Source organism: Ranitomeya imitator, chromosome 5, assembly GCF_032444005.1.
Source record: "Ranitomeya imitator isolate aRanImi1 chromosome 5, aRanImi1.pri, whole genome shotgun sequence".
Classification (NCBI taxonomy): Eukaryota; Metazoa; Chordata; class Amphibia; order Anura; family Dendrobatidae; genus Ranitomeya; species Ranitomeya imitator.
The window spans coordinates 218,662,444-218,684,204 of NC_091286.1; the positions used below are offsets into that span (position 1 = coordinate 218,662,444).

The 21,761-nt window shown below is 48.3% G+C and overlaps 1 protein-coding gene across 1 annotated transcript in view; it reads right to left on the reverse strand.

Annotated features, from left to right (window-relative positions):
- Positions 1-12,921, reverse strand: part of HIVEP2 (HIVEP zinc finger 2) — a 262,554-nt gene extending 249,633 nt beyond the window's left edge. Inside the window, exon 1 of the mRNA XM_069725902.1 lies at positions 12,151-12,921. The gene's annotated coding sequence lies outside the window, so the exon portion shown is untranslated. The remainder of the gene's footprint in view (positions 1-12,150) is intronic.
- Between the last annotated feature and the right edge of the window lie 8,840 nt (positions 12,922-21,761).

Genomic DNA, 21,761 nt, shown 5'->3' on the forward strand with positions numbered 1-21,761 from the left:
CAGTGTGTTCTCTGGTTAGCTCATCACTTCTCTCCTTTTCAATGTGCAGTGTGCTCTCTTGTTGGCTCATCACTTCTCTCCTTTCCAATGTGCAGTGTGCTCTCTTGTTAGCTCATCACTTCTCTCATTTTCAATGCGCAGTGTGCTCTCTTGTTAGCTCATCACTTCTCTGCTTTTCAATGTGCAGTGTGCTCTCCTGTTAGCTCATCACTTCTCTCCTTTCCTATAAGCAGTGTGCTCTCTTGTTAGCTCATCACTTCTCTCCTTTCCAATAAGCAGTGCGCTCTCTTGTTAGCTCATCACTTCTCTCCTTTTCAATGCGCAGTGTGCTCTCTTGTTGGCTCATCACTTCTCTCCTTTCCAATAAGCAGTGTGCTCTCTTGTTAGCTCATCACTTCTCTCCTTTCCAATAAGCAGTGTGCTCTCTTGTTAGCTCATCACTTCTCTCCTTTCCAATAAGCAGTGTGCTCTCTTGTTAGCTCATCACTTCTCTCCTTTCCAATGCGCAGTGTGCTCTCTTGTTAGCTCATCACTTCTCTCCTTTTCAATGCGCAGTGTGCTCTCTTGTTGGCTCATCACTTCTCTCCTTTTCAATGCGCAGTGTGTTCTCTTGTTGGCTCATCACTTCTCTCCTTTTCAATGCGTAGTGAGCTCTCTTGTTGGCTCATCACTTCTCTCCTTTCCAATGCGCAGTGTGCTCTCTTGTTGGCTCATCAATCCTCTTTTGACCCACCGAGAGAGCGCACTAACAGTGCCAATTGAAGGGAATATAGCGAAAGAAGTGCCCAGTAGAGCAGAGACTAGCCCAGACTAGTCCAGTCCCTAAAACGGATGACAATGATGACATCCTATTCCAGGGTGATGACAGGAGCTGGGACAGTGACTGGAGTGATGCCCCCTGATGACACATTTGTGATAGCCCTCAAAAATCCAAAAGGAGGCCACACAAAATTAACCCTGAGAGGACAGCAAAGGAACCCTGTCCTTAACCATGACAGAATCGTCCTATGCAAACAGGGCTCGTACTGCCGAGAACAATGGCTGTCTGTGCACCACTGAGAAATCTATTACAGGTCACTCATTGTGCTTCATTTTCTATGGTCTGCCTGTGTAAATAGGCTATTAAGTGACCAGTAGTGATGAGCGAGTATACTCGTTGCTCGGGTTTTCCCGAGCGCGCTCGGGTGGTCTCTGAGTATTTGGATGTGCTCGGAGATTTCGTTTTTGTCGACCAGCTGCATGATTTACGGCTGCTGGCCAGCTTGAACACATGTGGGGGTTGCCTGTTTGTTGGGGAATTCACACATATTTTCAGGCTGGCTAGCAGCTGTAAAGGTACCTTCACACTAAACGACGCTGCAGCGATACCGACAACGATCCGGATCGCTGCAGCGTCGCTGTTTGGTCGCTGGAGAGCTGTCACACAGACAGCTCTCCAGCGACCAACGATGCCGGTAACCAGGGTAAACATCGGGTTACTAAGCGCAGGGCCGCGCTTAGTAACCCGATGTTTACCCTGGTTACCATCCTAAAAGTAAAAAAAACAAACGCTTCATACTTACCTTCCGCTCTCTGTCCTCGGCGCTGTGCTTCTCTGTACTGGCTGTGAGCACAGCGGCCGGAAAGCAGAGCGGTGACGTCACCGCTCTGCTTTCCGGCCGCTGTGCTCACAGTGAGTGCAGGAAAGCACAGCGCCGGAGGACAGACAGCGGAAGGTAAGTATGAAGTGTTTGTTTTTTTTACTTTTAGGATGGTAACCAGGGTAAACATCGGGTTACAAAGCGTGGCCCTGCGCTTAGTAACCCGATGTTTACCCTGGTTACCAGCGAAGACATCGCTGAATCGGTGTCACACACGCCGATTCAGCGATGTCAGCGGGAGAGCCAGCGACCAAATAAAGTCCTGGCCTTCTAGCCCCGACCAACGATATCACAGCAGGATTCTGATCGCTGCTGCGTGTCAAACTGAACAATATCGCTAGCGAGGACGCTGCAACGTCACGGATCGCTAGCGATATCGTTTAGTGTGAAGGTACGTTAAGTCATGCAGCTGTGGTCAGGAAAACTAAATCTCCCAGCACTCACAAATACTCGGAGGTCACACGAACATGCTCGGGAAAACCCAAGCAACGAGTATACTCGCTCATCACTATTGACCACCAATTGTTAAGGCTTACCGATTGGCAGTCGTTTTGTGCCACGAGACGGTCCGTGTAAACAGACTCTTAATTATGCTTTGCAAAAAGGAAAAAAAAGAGCATGAACCGCACATCCCAAAATCATACGTTGATCTAAAGCCGCTAGGCAAAAATGTATATACTGAACATGAGGTTTTCAGTTTAACATTCTGATCAGACTGTATGAAGCCCACTGCCACTTCACGGCAAACCTCGTAGTGGGTCCTATCGCCCTAACGGAGGGCCCCGTTAGGGCGGTAGGACCCACTACGAGGTTTGCCGTGAAGTGGCAGTGGGCTTCATACAGTCTGATCAGAATGTTAAACTGAAAACCTCATGTTCAGTATATAAATTTTTGCCTAGCGGCTTTAGATCAACGTATGATTTTGGGATGTGCGGTTCATGCTCTTTTTTTTTCTTTTTGTACAAAGCATGTTCTAGACTCTTAATTATCATCAGTCTGGAGAACTTCCAGAAAAACAGCCACGGAGATTTACATAGGATACCAGCACTTTATTTAAATGGCTGTCCACTACTAGGACAACCCATTCTTAAACTAAATGTTCAGCCCTGATAAAAAAATAAACTTATACTCATCTCCCGTTCCAGCTCTGTTCCTGTGATGCGGTAAAATGGCACGTGATGCCCGGCGCCAAATCAGCGCTGGCAACAGGAAATTTATAAAAAAAAGCAGTTTTATTTAAAACATGGCAAAAGAGAGAGAAATAAACCACCGCTGAAAAAAACACAATGAAAACATATGTAAAAATCACACTCAAAACGTAAAGAAAAAGCACGTCACAGCTAATAGGTGAAGAAATGCTGCAACAACAAAAACTCACCAAATACTCATTGTGGGAACGTAAGCTTAGACTAGTCAGCAGTAGTGATGAGCGAGCGTGCTCAGATAAGGTGTTATCCAGGCATGCTCATGTCCCAATGAAGTATTTTCGGCGTGCTCGAATAATATGGTTGAGTGTCCGCAGCTGTATGTCCGGCAGCTGTGAGATCATCGCAACACATGCAAGGATTGCCTAACAAACAGGAACCCTGAATGTGTTCGGACAGCCGCGAGACATGCAGACGCGGCGACACAAGCATATTTTTCAAGTACGCCGAAAATACTCGATTGGGACACAACCATGCTCGGATAACACCTTATCTGAGCACGCTCGCTCATCACTAGTCGGCATCCACAATCATTTTAATGTGTGATACAATCTAATGCTGACCCAGAAGCCATATTCTGTCCACTGGGCAAGGTTTCAAGTATATAAGGAAATCCCTTACCCGCTCCTGCCAGTGTTATAATCAGCAGAGCGGCCTGGAAATGAATAAATCTTATGTCCAGGTAGACATAAAACACAACACACCTCCGATCCAGCCTTGCCATGATTCATCACTTGGCATTCCAAAAGAACATTTAGTAGGTGCCTCTGATAATCTGCATGATGAATCACTCAGCTGATACAGATGCAATCTATTATATCAGTATTTTTCTCATAGCTCCATTAAGGCGGCCATTGTTCACCATCTCATTCTTCTGAGAAGGATCTTTGATTACCACAAACCAGTTAAAATGATGAAAAAATTTCTGCCCAAAAGCCAATTGTAAGAAGTTAGTCTAATTTTTTATTCTTTTTACCTTATTGTGTTAGATTTTTCAGTATTCCATCAGCCAATGATAGTAGGACTACTAAACAGTCATGAATCTACTGGTCGAAGGGTTATTCCTGATTCACCCCAATTTGCATAAATCAATAGTGAGCGCAAACATGGGACCTTGTAGTACTGTATATTTTATCAGAGAAATGTGTTTTTTTCTCCACTTATGAACTGCTTTTTTCCCCTTTAATCCCAGACTTCAGATTTCATCATTCATGCTGAAAAACAACTCAAATCTGAAAAACAACTCAAATCCATCTTGGTCGTATCAAGCTACACTGGAGAGGAGAGAGGAGAATCAAGAGCTGGCAGAAAAACAAAGCAACAGTAATCGGCAGAAGAACTGGATGCCTACAATACCAGGATGGACCTTCCGCATGTTCCAGTGCCGCAATTCTAGTTCTGGACATCATTCTTCTCTCTATCCAACTGTTTTTCTTTTATTTCTGATAAGTATTAAACTCATGTAAAGGATCCCTGCTCCTGCTTTCTAGTAAGAGTATTATCTCAACCAGATGCTGCATTCACAGATACACTACTTAGTACTGCTTTATAATGTTTTCTATGCTGCTGTTGCTTCTGAGGATGTGCTATAGAGATACTGGAGAGCAGGGAACCCTCCTTTCTTTGTGTGCTGTGTACAGGAGACATCATTCCAGCAAGTGTCCACGTACTAGCTTTGAGACAACAATAATTGCAAATCATATAGTGGCCAGGAATGGTCTTATGTCTCATGTACACACACATGAGAACAACAGGTTTACATCTGTTACACAGATTAGATATTAGAAAAAACTTTTTGATAGTTAGGGTGATCAATGAGTGCAACCGGCTGCCATGAGAGGTGGAGAGTTATCCTTCCATGGAAGTCTTTAAACAGAGGCTGGACAGACACCTCTCTGGGATGATTTAGTGAATCCTGCTTTGAGAAGGGGGTTGGACCAGATGACCCAGGAGGTCCCTTCCAACTCTACCATTCTATGATTCTATTATCTCTATGTATTAACTGTTACTATCCAGCCTTCTAAAATAGCCAAACAGCTTGTAAACCAAAAAGTAACACTACAACGTATAACATAGAGAAGATTACAATTCCAATAGTATGCCTTACGTCACAGGGCATATTTTTGCTGGGTTTCATTATGAATAGTAAACGGAAGTAAGAATGAAAAGTGAATAATCTGCTTTCAATCGCTTTTCTTGCTGACTTTTTCTTCTTATATCTAATGTGATCTTTTGCTTATGAAATTGTTTTATATGTTCTTAAGAAGACATAGCTGTGCATGTTTGAGCCTCTATCAGTGCTGATGAACTAGGAGATTAATAGCAGAAAACAGGTGGCATGCTGGAAGCCATGAGTTTAGGTGCTGTTCACAGCATACATCTGACACGTATATGTGTTTCCTCAGGATATAAAAGTATACTGTAAAGTTCAGAGGTTCCTCTGAAATAAAAGTGCAACATAAGTGTCCTCATGACTTTGTCATCAGAATACTATTTTTTGTTTGAATCAAGTTTTTATGTTAAATGTATATTTTAATATGTTTGACAATGTCTTTTTTATTATATCACAATCTTTATGAGAAAAAAATAGGACTCTTGCAATTTTCACACTGGCCACTAGGGCTTTTTTAGATTCTAACTTCCTGTTGTTTAAGGAAACAACACATGTACATAGCCAAAATGAACTGACTCAAACCCTATCTTTTGTAGTAAAGTATCTAATGACTGTGTACAAAAGTCATTGTGGAGAAAGGGGAAGCAGGGCAACTGTGGAATCACCTACTGGATTCTGGATTATCAGCTTTATATTATGATGTTAACTGTCATTGTAATCCTGCCTCTAATAAGGATCCTGTAAAAATGAGTCTAAAAAAGCCCTAGTAATTAGGGGCAAAATTGTAAGATTACTAATTTATTTTCTATAATAAAGATTGTGATATAGAAAATAAATTGCCACAATAAAAAAAGGCAAATAACACAAAAACCTGATTTATACAACAAGTCATTTTCTGATTACACAGTCCCTTTACATTTGATGGGTTTACATCCAAATATATTTTTTAACAGCAGACATGGTGAACATAAGTCATCTAGGTATACTGAGGCAGCTGAGGGTGATCCTGGAGATTCATAGCAATATAAAGTTATATTATAAAAAATAAAATATAAAAGTAATAACATAAATAAAAAATATAAAAATTTATAGCACATGTATCTGAACATTTACAGAGAGCCTCTCGATGTGGAGGAAGGTTCGCATTACAGTTTCTGGACCAATATTAATGAAACTGTGTGCTACAGAGCCGAGTGGAAGGAATGGTCAGGAGACCTCCAAATGGTTCAGTGTCTGTGAGACGTGTGGGCAGCAGGAAACAACACAAGGGTGGTCAAACATCACCTCAGGAAGAGCTGCCCACGCAACAAATAAAAGAACACATTAAGGAGGCTTCCTTCCTGCACCCACACTTTTTCTGTGACTTTTTTTGATATGTATCAACCCGAAATCTAAAAAACTCCCATCCCCAAAAAAGGCAAAATAAAACTCCATACCTAAGGGAAACATGATAAAAATGCAAAAAAAAACACAATAACATTAATGTCTGTGTGTCCTCCTCCAGTAGGTGTACAGGCCCAAAAATGATGCGCAGTACAGCACACTTTCACTATGATGCCCCCATTATAGTCCATGGCCCCGCCAGCACATACGTTTTGCGGGGGATTCGGACACAAGCCTCGACAGGACCCACGAACGGGAGGATAAGCACCCTGTATGTAGTGTGTTTCACAGAATAGTGACAACATGTCAGCAACAAATGCAATGGTAAGTGTCATCGCTCCTTTACCGAGGCTTTGCCCAGTTATAAAACGACCCATAATTGCAGGCTAGACGCAAAATTCCTTACAAAATGTATTGATAGGTTTATGGGAAAATAAATGTGTATTATGTTCCCATGAGGACGGTTTGAAGATTGTCGGAGCTTTTATACAGATCATGGCTTCTTTGATTTAGGGCAATTTCATGGAGCAATAAGCAATTGGATTACCACTGGTTAAACGTCGCGGTATCGTAAAAATACACCTGCTCGGCCTAATAAGAACATTTTACGGGCCGATCATTGTACCATGTTATAGCGCAGAGTTCCAATGAAAGAATGGACCTTTGGGCCAGGATCCTCTATGGTCTCTCGGATTGCACCGATTCATTAAGCTCATATACATTCCATACTGTGAGCTCGTTTTCATGATTTCACGCACAGAACCTCCGCACATAAACGCTACATCAGTTTGAGGCGCTCTGTTATCATCACTATGGCTTCTGAGAAATAATATGTAGGAGGAACCCAGAAAAGCGTGATGGCATTCCACGAAAAGAATAAAATGTATGTGCACACTGGCCAGGAATGTGCATGGAGCGGACAGTGTGTGCACACATCCCCACTCATATATATTACTTCTATGTCCAGTTGTAGTAGTTGGCGTGCAAAGGAATCTGTGACAATTGGAAATGAAAGCAAGGGAGGAATTCTTGTTTAATCCATTGAAGAATTATCAAGAAAACACTTATCTCCGAGCATTGCCCTTGGCGGAGTCAGAGTGCAGTGTGATGTCATCACGAGATTGGTTATCGTCGAGGTGGGGTGAGTCTGCTGGAAACCATAAAGGCGATCTAGTAATCATAAGCAGATAACATGTCAGACCAGGGCTACACGGTAACGTAACCTCAGCCTCGGGCAGGTCAGGCAGCTGAATCATACGACACAACTACAAGAGGTGAATGTGAGCGCTCGTTCACACGTCCGATTCCTCCACATACGAGAAAAACGGACCGATTACTTTGATCAGAGTGTGGTATGAGGGTCATCCGACTTTTCCCTATGTAGAGAAATTAAAAGAAAAAAATTGCCCCACATTGTGACAGCCCGTGAAAATCAGACGGCGCCTGGATGTCATCCGAGCATGGACCAATTTTTTCACGGACCCATTGCAGATTTTAATCAAAATCACACGTCGTTATGATTTCATGCACACCTCTCGATCTGTGAAAAATCACGGACAAGAGAATGGCTCCATGGACTATTACAGGTACAAGTGCTATCAATGAAAACCACATATGCGAAGATCAGACCTCTGAAAGAGGCCTACACAGCAGTTAGGATTCCCGTCTACCGGTGGGACTCGTAGATATGGTCAACCGCAACTTCATTGGGCCTATGTTATGACGACGGCACTAATTTATACGCAACTGGTTTATGATGGCAGTAGTGACCTTCGATGTCACGTGTCCACTACCCCTCGCTGAGAATAGCACTTTCAGAGTAGCCGCCATTTTAATTTTTAGTTCATGAACCAATGGTCCATATGAAAATAAGCAACTCTGTAATATATCTTATCAGACCATGTTCTTTCTTTCTCCTCCACGACTGATCTTTCACTTTCAATTCATAGGTAAAGTCTGAAGTCAACCAAGACAGATTTCAACATTACTGAGACAGGAGATGACAGCTGGTGCTTATAGGGTTCTATAGAGAGGAAAGAGGAGATAAAGTCAGACAGATTTTACTCAAACAACAATGGATGTTCTCCATAGAACTTTATGAGCACCAACTGTCATCTCCAGTCTCAAAAATGGGGAATATATTCACTGAAGACAGATTTTACCAGTGAAGGGAGTATCAAGCTGCCGTCACACTAGCAGTATTTGGTCAGTATTTTACATCAGTATTTGTAGCCAAAACCAGGAGTGGAACAAATAGAGGAAAAGTATAATAGAAACATACGCACCACTTCTGCATTTATCACCCACTCCTGGTTTTGGCTACAAATACTGATGTAAAATACTGACCAAATACTGATAGTGTGACGGCAGCCTTAGAGATCAGCCCAGGAGGAGAAAGAGGCAGATTTCTCTGATAAGATATATTATAAAGTGTCATATTTTCATTTCCACTATTGATTTGTGAAATAAAAATTCAAACAACAGATAATCTTCAAATTAACCCAACCAAACTGATACATTATATTTAATATCATTTATAAAAATGATGACGTTTACATGTTGTTTATAAAAATAACCTTAACCCTTTAACCCTTATGCTACCACACAGCTGTAACTGAGGTGTATATGGCTTATATGCAATAACATTGGAGCAGCTAATGCAATGCAATCCACACGATATAAAGGAATAATAATGCTACATCCAATTCTGCAAGGCTCGGGATATCTATTTGCTTCTTTTATCCGGGGCACGCGAAGGGTGGGAAAAGCAGGAAAGGATCGGGGATTTTCCACTGAAGGATCCCCCAAGCAAGCGGGGATAGTACTGTATTTCTGACACAGGAAATCCCATGGGACAATGTACACTGGATTAATGCACAGTTTCCCAGGCTGTCAGCAGAGATGACGACACGCCTGACAATAGATCACAGCTATTCCTAGGCATCCATTATCCCAAGTATCCAGACAGAAAGGAGATCATTCTCTCCCTGCAGGGTAATGTTCTGCAAGAGGAGAAAGAAGGGAGAACATCTGGCCTGATGGCAGGCAGAGCCCCTTGTTAACCCCCTTCCTGCGACTATTACACGTCATGGAACATTCCCGGAACGGGCCAATGTTCCACCCACTCCTGAGAACACACAGGCGAGCACAGACCCAGACAGATCTGGGACTCAATGGATGAAAACATGCAAGCATTGCCCCAGACAGGGCCTGCAGTATCCTGCACCCACAGCTCTGCAATGGCCGGACCCCACAGGGAGAACAGCAGGACTCTTACCTCTAACGGGAGAGTCTCGCTATTGACCCCTGTTATCAGCCAAATACAGTGATCCTCAATGGAATCCTGGAAAAAAATGGCTTCCCCACAATCCCCCTTTTATCTAGCACATCCGCAGTTCTGAGACCCCCCAGAGACTACAGATTTGGGAAGTATATATTTACAGGCTATAGAGCCAGAGTAAATGTGGACACAGGGTTAAAGTTTCCAGATATATAGACAGACAGACAGCGGAGCATGAATATTTCAGCAGCTCACAGTGCATGGACAACAAAACAAACTAGTAATAGTAGCCTGATGTCACTGCATGGCCAGATGGGTACAAAGCCGAGTATACGGGCATAGGGGTACACAGACCCGGCGAGCCTGGGTACAAGAAGTGTCACCGGAGGAATGCGGAGAAACAATGGACCGAGGACTGCACAATGACAGGTCCCACATAGCTGCCATATTGGTAAACACATACACATGTATAACCTGTGTCTTATATATACAGAGAATACACAGGAGATATATATATATATATATATATATATATACGGTACTCCCCCTGCGTATTCCCTGCATAGTCTATATACATATATAAGACATAGGATAGAGCTGATGCCCAGCTCTGCCATATATACTGTATATACAGATATACAAATACTCAGATACAGAGAATACACAAGATATATATATACTCCCTATGTATTCCCTGTATAGTCTGTATGCACATAAGACATAGGATAGAGCTGATGCCCAGCTCTGCCATATATACTGTATATACAGATATACAAATACTCAGATACAGAGAATACACAAGATATATATATACTCCCTATGTATTCCCTGTATAGTCTGTATGCACATAAGACATAGGATAGAGCTGATGCCCAGCTCTGCCATATATACTGTATATACAGATATACAAATACTCAGATACAGAGAATACACAAGATATATATATACTCCCTATGTATTCCCTGTATAGTCTGTATGCACATAAGACATAGGATAGAGCTGATGCCCAGCTCTGCCATATATACTGTATATACAGATATACAAATACTCAGATACAGAGAATACACAAGATATATATATACTCCCTATGTATTCCCTGTATAGTCTGTATGCACATAAGACATAGGATAGAGCTGATGCCCAGCTCTGCCATATATACTGTATATACAGATATACAAATACTCAGATACAGAGAATACACAAGATATATATATACTCCCTATGTATTCCCTGTATAGTCTGTATGCACATAAGACATAGGATAGAGCTGATGCCCAGCTCTGCCATATATACTGTATATACAGATATACAAATACTCAGATACAGAGAATACACAAGATATATATATACTCCCTATGTATTCCCTGTATAGTCTGTATGCACATAAGACATAGGATAGAGCTGATGCCCAGCTCTGCTCTCTCTCTCTATACAAATACGCAGATACAGTCCGTATACATATGTAAGACATAGGATAGAGCTGATGCACAGCTATGCCATGTGTATATATATATATATATATATATATATATATATATATATACAGATTCAGAGACTACACAGGATAGATATATACATCCTGTGCATCCGCTATATAGTCTGTATATATATAATACTATATACATACATGATACATGTATACAAATACGCAGATACAGAGAATACAGAGGGTCACTCCACGGCAGTGGGCATCACGCCACACAGGTTGCCACACATGATGCCCAGAGTGCCTATGTGGGTTCTGCCTGGAGTCAGTGAAGTGCTGGGGGTGAGCCCAGGCAGTGTCAGACCTGTGCCCCCTCTCCCCTGCCTGCTGTCATTAGGAGCCATACACATTCCTGTGGATATTAGGCAAACCTCTTCCTAATCTGCATACATTCCCAGCCTGGGTATTCCCCACATTTCCCAACCACACAGGAGCCCCCCCTATAGGCCCAGGGCACTCATATAGGGAGGGGGTGGGCACATGACTAGTCTTTATACTGGAATTAGTGGCCTCCATGTCCCTGGCACTGCAATGACTGCAGTGGGGGAGGTGGTGAGGCTGGCATCCTATGCCAGTATTACTCACAGTACTATGGGGACAGCACCCCATAATCCCCTAATAACGCAGGCTGGCATGTGACGGTGCCCATACACCAGGAGGATACAATCTGGGTCATATGTGCCCCCTGGACTGCCAGCATCCTAATACTAATGACGTGCCTACCTGCCCTCACCGATGGGCACCGGGTAACCCCTGACAGGGGGCTTTCCTCCAATCCCAGGGCTCTGTGAGGGGATCACCCAGCACACTGAAGGGGCTGTAGGAATCAGGAGAGTACAGGAGATGCCAGGGCACAATAGTGAGCATTGCCAAGGCAACAAGCACACGGCTATAGTAGCCAGCCCTATGCCACACATCACACAGGCACCTGCCACAACTACCATGCCACCCTGGCATAACAGTGGGGTCGGGAGCCTCAGATGATGGATAGGGGGGAACACAGACCTCATAACATGCAAATGGGGGCGGCTGCAGCCACTCACCGGGTCGGAGGCTCAGACGATCTCTATCAGGCTGCCAGTGTTGTGGGCACCAAACTAATAATCCCGGGCACATCCTCCATGTGTAACAAGTAGCTGCGGATCGCCCCCTCCTCCTCCTGCCGCCACTGACAGCCGGGGAGAGGCTCCTGGGGACGTGCTGACGGCTCCGCTGCTGCCTGTCACTGGCAGCTATGTGTGGGCATGATGCGAGTGCTGGGCAGGGGCAGGCAGAGTTCACACGAGGAGGAGGAGGGGAGAGGAGGAGGAGGGCTGCTGGGATCGGGGGATCCCTGGGAACAGATCACTCAGCCAGGCGCACACAAATGGCAGTACCTGTCACAGGGAGGAGGGGGCAGGCAGCAGAGCCGGGAGTGACAGGAGCGTGGCGCGTCCCCTGGTTGTCCCTGTCATGGCAGCGCAGGGTGCCCTCAGTGAGCCGGTGCTGCCCTCTGCATTGGTGAGCGTCTTCTTCAGGAGGAGGATTGCTGCCTCAGGTGGCGAGCGCTGCACAGTAATGCCCGCTGAGCGTGAGGGCAGCTGCGGGCTCCGGTGCGGGGCAGAGACGCGGGGTTATTCCTGGCACCGCTTCCCAGAACACAACTTACAGGGAGGAAGAGAGCGGAGAGCAGAGCGGGGACGAGAGCGCCGCCAGTGACGTCATCGGATCCCCCAGCGCGTCCCGGGGAGAGGAGGAACCAGGCACAGAGCAGAGCGGCACTGACGGCACGGGGGCACTGACGGCACGGGGGGCATTGACGGCACGGGGGCACTGACGGCACGGGGGGCACTGACAGCACAGGCGGCACTGACGGCACGGGGGGCACTGACAGCACAGGCGGCACTGACGGCACGGGGGGCACTGACAGCACTGACGGCACGGGGGGCATGACAGCACAGGAGGCACTGACGGCACGGGGGGCACTGACGGCACGGGGGGCACTGACAGCACGGGGGCACTGACGGCACGGGGGCACTGACGGCACGGGGGGCACTGACAGCACAGGCGGCACTGACGGCACGGGGGGCACTGACAGCACTGACGGCACGGGGGGCATGACAGCACAGGAGGCACTGACGGCACGGGGGGCACTGACAGCACGGGGGGCACTGACAGCACAGGCGGCACTGACAGCACGGGGGCATTGACAGCATGGGGGGCACTGACAGCACGGGCGGCACTGACAGCACAGGAGGTACTGACAGCACAGGCAGCACTGACAGCACGGGAGGTACTGGCAGCACAGGAGGCTCTGACAGCACAGAAGGCGCTGACAGCACGGGGGGCACTGGCAGCACTGATGGCACAGGAGGCACTCGCAGCACAGGTAGCACTGACGGCACGGGCAGCACTGACAGCACAAGAGGCACAGGCGGCATTGACAGCACAGCAGGCACTGACAGCACAGCAGGCACTGACAGCACAGGCGGCACTGACAACACAGGAGGCACTGACAGCACCGGAGGCACTGACAGCACAGCAGGCACTGACAGCACAGGTGGCACAGGCAGCACAGGAGGCACTGACAGCACGGGCAACACTGACAGCATGAGAGGCACTGACAGCACAGGCAGCACTGACAGCACAGGAGGCACTGACAACACAGGAGGCACTGGCGGCACAGACAGCACGGAAAACACTGACAGCACAGGTAGCACTGGCGGCACAGGAGGCACTGACAGCACAGGAGGCACTCGCAGCACAGGTAGCACTGACGGCATGGGCAGCACTGACAGCACAAGAAGCACAGGCGGCACTGCACTGATAGCACAGGCGGCACTGACAGCACAGCAGGCACTGACAGCACAGGAGGCACAGGCGGCACTGACAGCACAGGAGGCACAGGCAGCACTGACTACACTGACAGCACAGGTGGCACTGACAGCACAGCCGGCAAAGACGGCACTGACAGCTCAGTTGGCACACACCAAACTGACAGCACAGCTGCCACACACTGCACTGACAGCACATCCGGCACACAGCCAGTGACATCAGTGGATCCCCCAGCGCATCCCGGGGAGAGGAGGTGTCATGATCACACCGTGACCGTCTCCCCCACGTCACGGATCGGGGTGACTTTAGGCCAACAGACGGCTATCACATGTGCAGGGGCTTATCTTAGTTATCCCTCCACTGCTACAATGTGATAAAAAAAACACACACAAGTCTATGGACCTCTTAGTTTACATCAGGGGCTTATTCTAGGTATCCCACTGCTCTTCAATATACCATGAACTGCAGGGATTTATGTATATCCCGCTTTACAGTTCTGCTTGAACTTTCAGCTCTCTGGCGCAACCCTTACCCTCAGGTCAGATTAGGTACTGCACCTAGGGTAATTAGTCGCCAGAAAGGCTGCCTGCTATGTACTGGCTATTGGGCACGCTGCAGCGAGGCGATAACTACTCCCACTCAGGCAGGAACAATAATTATCAACGCCGCCATCGCTGCAACGACTCCCAAAGGCACAGCACACAGTATGCTGCCACCAGCTTCGATTAAACGGGTCCGAAGCTAACCCAAAACAGTAGCGTAATTCCCTTCAGAAGACTTAGGGTACGTTTTAGAGCAGAAAGAACGAAACTAGTAATTTATATATTTTACTCCGAAAGTTTAAGGCAGTGTTTATAAAAAGGCTGTGATTCAGTGTCTCCAGTATACGAACGGAGACGTATTGAGGCTGTGAGAGTGCATGGCAGTTGCATGCATGGATGTGATTATGTGACAAAGTCCGGCATTGTGGTGAATGGCCGATATGTGTGTCGCAGAGGAGGAGACTCTGCGCTGCCAGCCTGAAGCGATATGGTGTTCTGGGACCTGTAGTCCTACAAGTATAGTGTTGTATAATAGTCATGGGAGGTTGGCAGGGCTAGTTATGTGAGATGGGCGGGACAAACTAGCCACACACACCCACACTCCCACCCAGGGGAGTGGTTAAGGATATATAATATGACCAGGGTGTGGGTCACATGTCGCTGCAAGTTTCCTGTTTGAAGCCTGTGTTGGAAGACCTGGGAGGAGGCTTCCTGAAGAGCACATGGTGGGGCTTCAGACCTAGTGGCCTGGGGTGTTAGACTACCGTCCTGAATAGCACCTGGACAGTTCACACGCTTGTGTGTTGGGAGGTCCTGGGAGTAGGACCAGATCCCTGAAAAGCGCACAGTGAAACTGTTGGGGAAGCTACCGTCCTTTGGTGGGTCTGGACTGGCTAAAATATGCCGCACAGGCAAGTTGGTGATTCCCGTGAGGCAGCTTTCCCAGAGGACTGACAAGGAGTCAGCAGGTGGAGCAGGAGCTCCCGTCAGGTACCTGTACAGACTGTTGGTACTTGTGATATGAACTGTGTGGTAACGCATGGCAACTGGTCAAGGGAGGACCAGCGTGATTAGTTGCTGCAACCGTAATGTCATACGTTGGTGTCTGTTGTGCTCCATGGGCATTAATGATTAATGTACTGTATGGCATGCGGTCACCCACGGTAACTGGACACTGTGGTTCAGCGTGTTTAGTGACCGTGTTTCAAAGCCATATACTGTGATGTCCTGTTGGAATGTGTAATGGACTGTTCATGAAATGGTTTATGAGTCTTTAATAAACCAAATGGACTGATTTGTGTGAAAAACCGTGCCCGTGTGCCTGAATCTCGTGCCAAGCGAGTGTCCCCCAATACACTCAGTAAGAGCAATCTTACAAGGCATATGAAGATGTTACAAAAGAGACAATTAAAATATGTACAAAGTGATTATAAAATAAAGGGATTAAATGAGAAAAGGTAAAACTCACATGTTCTCAGGTCATTTCAGGCAAAACCATGCTGATAGGCAGTGCTCCCAAATACCCCAATGCATATTACAGCTCCTCAGGCAAAAGACTCAGACTCAGACTCTGAAGGTTGGGTAAGGTGGAGTCACTTAAATAACCACAGCCTCGTGACATCACTAACAGCGCTGGTTTCCTCAGACCCTCCTATCTCTTCAGTTTTACTAAATTTCACACAAGTTTATCTAATGCCTGTATCTCCGCTACAGAACATGTCAGAATCATAACACACCCAGCGTTCATCTTGTATTAACATTGGCGTTCCAATTAGACCAAATTTCGGCTTGATGGGATGCATAGTTCCAGAGAAATCCATACTCCATCCCTGTTGGAACTAGAAGCCCGCGCTTACCGTGGCTAATTGATCCGTCTATGGAGATTCACAATATATCCTTACTATAATCGAACAAAGAACCGCATGTCTTTGAGAAGGATAATCAGACCAGTTTCAGCTGGAGGGAGATTTGTGCCGCCACAAGCGCAATAAACCTTCCTGGGCTCGGGGCAGGGCAGAGCATTGAGAAGAATAGCTGCACACACACACACATAGAAACAAAGAGAGACAGAGAGAGAAGGGGTTTTTTAGCCCGCAGCATTGGTCTAACAGGCAAGCTACAAAATCATATCACATTTCATACAATATCTTGACACCTCCCCCTTTTGGTCTGCGCTAGGGAGGCAGAACACCACGGTATGCCTCCATGCGCACCTCAGTAGGTTCACCCCGGCGGGACAGTCCATTTGCATTGCCATGCTCCCTGCCCGTTTTGTGTTCAATGGTGAAGTCAAAATGTTGAAGGGCAAGGCTCCAGCGTAGGAACCTGCCGTTGGTTCCACACATGGCGTTTAGCCAACGCAGAGGGTTATGGTCGGTCCCCACGGTGAAGGTGCGACCGTACAAGTAGGGCTGCAAGCGCTACACGGCCTAGACTATGGCCAGGCACTCCTTCTCAATGGTGTAGTAGGCCATTTCCCTCGGCAAAAGTTTCCGGCTCAGGTACAACACGGGGTGCTCTTGGTCCTCCGAGTCAACCTGGCTGAGCACAGTACCGAGGCCAAACTCGCTGGCGTCAGTCTGTACCAAGAACGGTCGACTGCTGTCGACTGCTTTCAACACAGGGGCGTTGCACAGTGCTGTTTTCAACGCCTGGAAGGCCCCCTCACAGCCATCGGTCCAGTTGACGATGTGGGGTAGCTTCTTCCTGGTGAGGTCCGTCAAGGGTTTTACTAGGCTACTATAGTGCTGTACGAAGCACCTATAGTACCCTGCAGTGCCCAGGGAGGACATCACCTGTTTCTTGGTCCTGGGAGTGGGCCAGTTCACGATCGCTCCCACTTTCTCAGGCTCTGGCTTTCGGGTGCCTTCGCCTACCCGGTGCCCCAGGTAGTGGACCTCACTCATGCCCATCTGGCACTTTCCCGGCTTGATAGTCAGTCCAGCTCAGTGAATTCGCCTGAGCACCTCCTCGAGATGTTGCAGGTGTTCCTTCCAGGAGGAACTGAAGATGGCAATGTCATCCAAGTATGCCACTGCGTACTCCTCCAGTCCCTGAAGCAGGAGATTGACCATCCGCTGGAAAGTGGCAGGGGCATTCTTCATGCCGAAGGGCATGACCGTGGACTCATACAGTCCAAAGAGTGTGATAAAGGCGGACTTCTCCTGCACCTCGGGGCTCAGGGGAATCTGCCAGTATCCTCAACTCAGATCCATTATTGTTAAGTAATCTGCGCCAGCTAATCTCTCAAGCAGCTCTTCGATGCGCGGCATTGGGTGCACGTCAGAGGCTGTGATGGCGTTGAGCCCCCTGTAGTCCACGCAGAACCGGGTGGTCCGGTCCTTCTTTGACACGAGAACTACAGGTGAGGCCCACGCACTCTTTTACCGTCAAATCACCCCCAGCTGTAACATCTCATCGATCTCCTGGCGCATAACCTGCTGCACCTGGTCAGAGATTTGATATGGTGTTTGCTGTAGTGGGGCATGATTCCCGGTGTCCATCTCGTGGACTGCTACTCACTCCTTCCAGGTCGGTTGGAGAAAACGGCCCGGAAGGGTTCCAGCTTGGTCCGCAACTGTGACCGCTGGGGTTCGGTTAGTGAGGCGCTTACCTCCACGTCCTCAATGGACCCACCGACCTTTGCTTGGGCCAGCATGTCCAGGAGGGTGTCTTCCTCCCAGTCTTCGGGTAAGCTGCAGACCGGTAGGATGAAAGGTTCATGTTCATGATGAGCCTTCATCATGTTGACGTGAAAGGCCTTTCGCCTACCCCGAGCGTGGTCAAGCGAGACCACGTTGGTGACAGGGTTGAGCTGTTGGTGGACGACGTACGGGCCCTCTCAGGCTGCCTGAAGCTTATCCGTTGGCACGGGGACCAGCACCCACACCTTTTGACCCATTTGGTAGGTCTGCTCCCGGGCATTCTGGTCGTACCAGTGCTTCTGGTCAGCCAGAGCCTGAATCATGTTGTCATGCACCAACTGCGTCAAGGTCTGCATCTTGTCACGGAAGCGCATGACATACTCCACTATGGACACTTCAGAAGGGTTCAGCTCCTCTTCCCAGGATTCTCTTATCAACCCAAGGGGTCCCCGGACTCGCCTGCCGTACAGGAGCTCGAAGGGGGAGAACCCCGTCGAGGCCTGCAGAACCTCTCGGTAAGCGAATAGCAGGTGTGGGAGGTACCGCTCTCAGTCACGCCCTTGGGTCTCAACCAGCATGCGTAGCATCTGTTTGAGGGTACCATTGAAGCGTTCACACAAGCCATTGGTCTGTGGGTGATACGCACTCGATACCAGGTGCTTCACCTGCATTCTGTTACAGAGAGCCTCCATTAAGTGAGACATGAATTGGGTCCCTTGATCAGTAAGCATCTCCCTGGGAAATCCTACACGTGAAAAGATGGCTAACAGGGCATCCGCCACCTTATCTGCCCTAGTTGACGACAGAGCTACTGCCTCTGGGTACCGGGTAGCGTAGTCTACCACAGTAAGGATGTATTGCTTTCCAGAGCTGCTGGGGACAGCCAGCGGGCCCACAATGTCCACCGCAATCCTCTGGAAAGGCTCCTCTATCACTGGCAAAGGGATCAGGGGAGCCTAAAGAGCAGGCCCCGCCTTCCCCACTCTTTGACGGGTGATACAGGAGCCGCAGTAGTTGGACACATCTGTGCCCATCTTAGGCCAATAGAAGTGTTGAGACAGCCAGGCCTTAGTTTTGCTGATCCCCAAGTGTCCAGCTAGCGGGATCTCATGGGCAATCCGTAACAACTCACCCCGGACTTGCTGCGGGACGACAAGCTGTCTTTCCCTCAACCACTCCTTTTGTGATTCTCTGGGTACTGTCTCCCGGTACAACCTTCCTCGTTCCCAGAGCACCCTCTCTTTCTCAGTCCCGGAGGTGGGTGTCTCGGCGAGTTGTCTCAAACTCTCTAGGCTCGCATCTGCATACAGAGTGGCCTGAAACTCCTGGCTAGGGGAAGCCAGAAGCGATGTCAGGGTTCCTTCCCCACGGGAAACCTGCTCTGGGTCCACCTCTGGTTCAGTCACAATGATGACTGAGGAGGGTCCGGAAGGCAGACAGTTATCTGCGTTCCGGGCACTCTGACTGCGGGTGACAGCAGCTACGTAGGCTGTCTCCCCAGGGATTTCTACAGACCCATCAGCCGGCGCTGCTATGGGCTCTACCTCCCCATCCACCCTCAACACTTCAGGGGCAGTGCTACTTATGGGCCAGTTACCTTCCTCGGTGGCCCTGGTCAATCTCATGGCATCACCTTTCTCACGGTTCCCATGCATCTCCCCATTTCCTGTTTCACCGACACTTGCCCCTGCTAGGGGTTCCTCAGCCGTCTCACTCCGCAGAGCGACGTGGCTGAGCACGCCTGTACCTATGGACACATTAACCTTTGCAGAAAAATGGTTATCAGGTTCAGTTCGCACAGGTACAACATTTTTCACCATCAATCCTAGGGAAAAAATGGTTATCAGATGCATCATTACAAGATAAAGCATGGTCAGGTAACACATGCGATTTCCCATCATCATCATCATCATCAGGGTTAACGTTAGCCTTATTAGCAGATTGAGGAGGGGTGTCAGGAACGTAGTATGCAACCATTCTCCCCAAATAAGTCCCCAACAAAACATCAGTGGGCAAATTTTCAGACAGCCCCACTTCCTTCACCCCGCTCCCAGCACCCCAATCAATATAAACCCGGGCCATTGGTAAGGGACAGCTGATGCCCCCAATCCCAGTGACAGTTAGGGTTTTCCCCGGAATGATTTCTTCAGGGGCCGCCAGTTCGAGTCGGATCAGGGTTCGTTCAGCCCCGGTGTCCTTGAGGCCTGTAGCAACATGGCCTCCCACAGTGACGTGCTGTACGTTGTCACACACCCTCCCAGCCACCCCACCCACCAAACGAACTGCTGCGTTAGGCCCTGGGGCCTTGGCTGGGGGGCTCTTCTGCTTGTCTGGGCAGTAGGGACTGATATGGCCAGTCCTCTTGCAGAAGAAACACTGGCGAGGTTCGGTGGTAGGTCTGGTGCTGTTGGCCTCGGGGACAGGACCTCTGGTGTGTTGGCTGGCAGGGGTACTGGCGTTGGTTGCAGGCTTACCCCCTCTCCAGCTGGTGGTGACTGGCTTTTGCACTTCCGATCTACGGTTGGCCTCATAGGCATCGGCAATCTGTGCTGCTTTCGTCACGTCTTTGAGTTCTCTGTCCATCACGAACTGTCGCACCTCAGCTGGGCAAAGATGTAAGAACTGGTCTTTGATCATCAGGTCTCGCAGCTGTGCAAAGATGGTCACTGACAGTCCTTGGGTCCACTGGTCAAAGTGGGTCCCCAGTCCATGTGCCACATCGCTGTAACTGTCGTGTGGGCCACATTGGAGGTTCTGGAACTTTCTACGGTAAACCTCAGGTGTAAGCTGGTACTTTTCTACTAGGGCCTGCTTGATGGCCTCGTAGTCACCATCTTGTTCTTGAGGAAGGGCAGCAAATGCCTCCAGAGCTTTGCCTCTCAGCCCTGGTGTCAGGTATCGTGCCTATTCATCTGCAGGCAGCTGGTACTGTCTGCAGGCTTTCTCAAAGGCCCGCAGAAAAGTGTCCAAGTCCCCATCCTTTTCCATAACAGGAAAGTGATCGGGCCGGGGCTTCGGTATCTGAGCGCTGTTGGGCTCACGGCTGGACTGGGATGACACCTGCATTTGCACTCGGGCTAACTGCAGCTGGTACTCCCGCTCCGCTTGCCACTCGGCTCTCTCCTGGTATTGCTGGATCAGCTGCCGACGTCCATCACGGTCATCAGCGGGGAGTAGTTCCAAGACCGCCAGCAGGTGGGGGTCCAATTTGCCCTGATTGCTAATAGGGCCGGCATTCATTGGTTGGACCTCTGCTGCAGCACCATGTTCGCTTGTGCTGGCTTCTGTGGCCACTGGGCTCTGTGGCCTGGCTTGGTCGAGAGCGGCTTCCCATTGCACCAGATCTGCGACCAGTTGGGCTTTGTTTTTGCCTGCAAAGTCAATATGCTGTGACCTGCATAAGGCAATAAGGGTGTCTTTGGTCTGCTGCTTATAAAAGGTTTCTCCCAGCACAACCATGGTTGCCAAATAAAAGATAGGACAGAAAAACAAAGAGGAAGGGATAATTACCTGTACACATAATTGTCCCAGGACTAATAAACTCTGAGTTCGTTTTCCAGACTTATTTGCGCAGAGTCCTCGCAAGAACTTTGCAAGTTTTTAGTGAAATGAATGATTGCTCAAACCAAATCACTAATGCTCTAAGATCCCATC